The following is a 3,812-nucleotide window of genomic DNA, read 5'->3' as shown; positions in this document are numbered from 1 at the left end:
TAGACAATGTAATCAACATATAAATTTTTATGTATAAGAAAATGCTTAATTTATAAAACAATAGCCTTCCATTTGTGAATAATATAGTTATAATTTCAGTTCTTTTAGTTGATTGTGTATAAATTTAAATTTAGAAAAGTTCAGAACAAAAGTTTGAGTGAAATAAATGTTGAATTGCAAAGAATTGCTGAAGGACATTTTTAAAAACAGAAAATTTATTCAAATATTTCTTTTTAAACACAATTTGACATAAATCTCTTAACGTAGATGTCCTTGAGTTGGGACTTTGATTCTGTGGTACTAGAATGAATTTTATTGCATAGAATCAAATGATAATGTGGCATGCATGTTGTGAATGTTGTGGTACCATTTGTGTTCAAATCCTATTTAAAGAAAAAGTCAGTGAAAGAAGAAACCTGGTGTTTGTTCTGTTATCTACAGTGTCTACAGTTTTTCCTCGCTTTGCTTTAGAGCACACGAGTAGATCCAGTAGACAAAGGGTTTATGCCACTCGCTCATGTTCCTGACATTCCCAGGGCCACTACCCAGTTCACTCCCACCAGCACAGCACAGGTCATCTTTATGGTTATGGGGAACTGATTCGACATCAACGATGACAGCGCCACAAATCAGATTACTGCCATCTTGTTTTAATCAGAATATTTTGGGCGGCCCCGCCCTTCCCCTGGCGTGAGACTGGAGAGAGTACAGTGTTCCTGAAGGATGAGAGGATAGCCGATGGCGTCCTGCAGGAGGAGGCCCCTTTGTGCAGCGGTAATGACGTCCCTTTGTGCTAGATGAGGACGGGGGTGAAGACAGCCACGGAGAGGGAGCGGGAGGCTGAGAGTCTTAGTGTGACTGGCAGCTGCAGTAATCCGGCCTTTGTGCACTCGGAGGGGCCCAGCCAGGCGAGCCAGATGGAACCAGGGAGAGAGAGAGAGAGAGAGAGAGAGAGAGAGAGAGAGGAACAGATCGAGAGAAAGAAAGAAAGTGAGACACAGTGACAGAAAGAGAGAGAGACAGAGAAGACATTAAAAACGCTGGGTCTGGGCCACACTAAGTATACGCAGGGAAGAGTTTGGTTTCCTGAGCTGCTCTCTGTTCTAGTGCTGGTTCTCTACCCCAGTGCAGTCACCCCAAAGCACGAGCAGGGAGCCCACTGACTGGACAGCCACTCTCTGAGGGCCATGCGTGAAGACACAGTCTCCTGAAACACTGCACCAGACCACAGACCATTTAAGAGACAGTGTTTATTTACCCTGGAAGCCCCAGAATGACATGCAGGACTGCTGAGACATTTCCTCAGTGCAGTTCCGTGGACATGTATCTCCTCTGGTCTTCACTTGTGCCATGGGGCTGTTTTCCCTGTTTACACACAGAGGATGTGAGCAGTGACAGTACATCTGGATGCAGACGAAAAGCACTTCGCATTCTGTTGATCGAAGGGACACCCTGGTGCCAGTTGATGAGAGTTTAATCACATCTACGGGATATTTGATGTCATCAGCATTTGTGTGAGGCAAACAGTGAAAGAAATGTTCATATGTTCATATCTGCATAATTACTGTTAGTCTTTAACTATAGCATGATCTCAAAAACTAAAACATGAATGACAGCTCTTTGATTTTCTGCGAACGAGACCCCCTCCCCTCATACTTCAAATGAAACATAAAGCAAAGGGATTTGAGAGGGAAACCAACTCCATTCATCTTCCTGCTTTATTCTTAATTTTTACTAAACCATTGGCTTAACACCAAAAAGATTTTTGAAGCCTTCAAAATAGTCATTAATTCCAGCCTGGTAAACCAAAATCTGCACGGCTGAATCCCCACTATAGAAACAGCATTCAGCAAACACGCACAAGCAACCAAACAGATGTCCTAAAATGATAGAAGGAAAAGTTTATACTTTAAGTTCCTAATTTAAAACAGCAAAGCTGGAAAGTGAACTGTAGTGCTTGGAGCTTGCACGTTCCTGCACGAGGAACTGGTCCAGGCACTGGGACGTTGCAATGGCATGCTGTATTTCTAGAAGCTTCAGTGTGACGCAGTTTGGGATCAATCGTGGCATGTTGACATGTTGGCCATGATGCACCACGCTGGAGCAGCACTAACAGAAGTGCCTCAGGTACTGGGCTTAGCCTGATGGGTACCACTCTATTGCCTACTGGACAAATTGGTTTGAAGGAGAACAAAAAGGGGCAGAGAGAGAGAAAAAGAGAGAGAGAGAGAGAGAGAGAGAGAGAGAGAGAGAGAGAGAGAGAGAGAGAGAGAGAGAGAGAGAGAGAGAGAGAGAGAGAAATGTTTTGCTTGAATGTACAAATTCTGGTTTGAACTCAGGGTGCAAGATGACTGACGCCTCATTCTTTGTGTGACTATGCAAGTAAGTGTGTGTGTGTGTGTGTGTGTGTGTGTCTGTGTGTATGCATGCTTTTTTGTAGGCATAATGAAGAGAGGTGAGTGAGTGGACCATGTCCTTTGCCCAGAGTGGCTGGCTGTGGGTCTCTAATTGAAGAGGGGATTAGGCTGCAGGAGGAACAGAACATCCTCCCACTCTAATTGGAGATTGGTAATAGACTCCAGACTCTCGTAAGACTGAGTGTTTTCATCTCGCATGGATGAGATGGACTTTAAACTGCGTACGAATTGCGGTGTGTACATCTCATCACAACAACTCCTTCTTCTTACCTTTCTGCTTATTCCCAGTCATCATAGATAAACACACGCTAACAATGCTCTTCTGTCCTGTGGTACGCTCCGTTCCATTAATGCAACTTTCTGTTTCAAATGAACAGCATTAATGAATCACAATTCATTCACATGTACTTCCTCAAATGTGACACTACGTAAGATTTTGGATACGCGAGGGAGTGAGATGCAATCTGTATCCTAGTATTCTTCTGTACCTGAACCTGTACCTATGTGCTGTGCAGAGAAGCAACTGACAAAGTCACTCATTGATCTCACTTTTTTAACCACAAAATTAGCTTTTTTTTACATGATACATAATATACAGCTATTCATATAAAACACAGTGTGGGTTTACAGATGTCTATCAGAGGTACAGAAATGAATCTAATTTTACTTGGTATTGTTCCGTAAATTTGTACAATCCTTCCTTTGGTCCATTAAAACATGGATTTAACAAGCAGTCAAGTAAACAAACAAACCAGCAAACACAAACAAGACCTGACCTTGACCATTGGTGCCGGGGTCAGAGGTTAGTCACAACCACTGAGCCAAACATGAGAACTAACAAAAGTTCCTTCCAAAAGTTCCATCCAAAAAAAAACAAAACTTGCTCACTGCTTAGTCTGGAATATTCCAAGGCAAGTCCAAATAGTTTGTGCGCTTTGAACCGTGAGCCTTCAAGTCTGGTGCAGTTAGCTCATGGTTGCGCGATCACCAGAAGTGCGCTGCTTTTGGGTGGATCATCCTTCTGACACAGATCAGCAGTATAAGTCACTTAAACGGCTGAGGCTGAACTTTATTCTGGGGTGGGAAACTTTTAGAAGTTCTTGTGAGCTGCACGGCATCTATGATGAGAGTGCAGTGCTGGTCTTTTAAGAGATCTCCAAGGGGTGAACACTTCAAACTGCTCTTAGAAGCCTTGTGAGCAGACTGGCACCAGCTTGTGAGTGCAGAGCACACACACACACACACACACACACACACACAGAAAATGAGAGAGAGACAGATGGGGGGGGGGGGGGGCAGTACTGGAAGAGCTGGATGAGAGCAAAAAATATCTCACCAAGAATCTATAAATAAAAGAAATAACCAAAAACATGGGACTTTTAAGAAGCATCTGAT

At 43.2% G+C, this 3,812-nt stretch overlaps 1 long non-coding RNA gene across 2 annotated transcripts; it reads right to left on the bottom strand.

Annotated features, from left to right (window-relative positions):
* Window positions 1-207: 207 nt before the first annotated feature.
* LOC145660358 (uncharacterized) lies at window positions 208-3,432 on the bottom strand. Of its 2 annotated transcripts, none has more exons than XR_014126635.1 (3): window positions 3,194-3,432; window positions 2,688-2,777; window positions 208-2,166 (listed from the first exon to the last, which is right to left on the bottom strand). It is a non-coding gene; the product is annotated as an uncharacterized LOC145660358 (long non-coding RNA). The 2 variants fall into 2 exon arrangements; XR_014126634.1 differs by having other exon boundaries at window positions 208-1,365.
* Between the last annotated feature and the right edge of the window lie 380 nt (window positions 3,433-3,812).

This window comes from Electrophorus electricus, chromosome 12 (genome assembly GCF_041902795.1).
Source record: "Electrophorus electricus isolate QZ-2024a chromosome 12, ASM4190279v1, whole genome shotgun sequence".
Classification (NCBI taxonomy): domain Eukaryota; kingdom Metazoa; phylum Chordata; class Actinopteri; order Gymnotiformes; family Gymnotidae; genus Electrophorus; species Electrophorus electricus.
The sequence above is the reverse complement of the archived record's forward strand: the minus strand, read 5'-3'. Positions and strand labels throughout refer to the sequence as shown.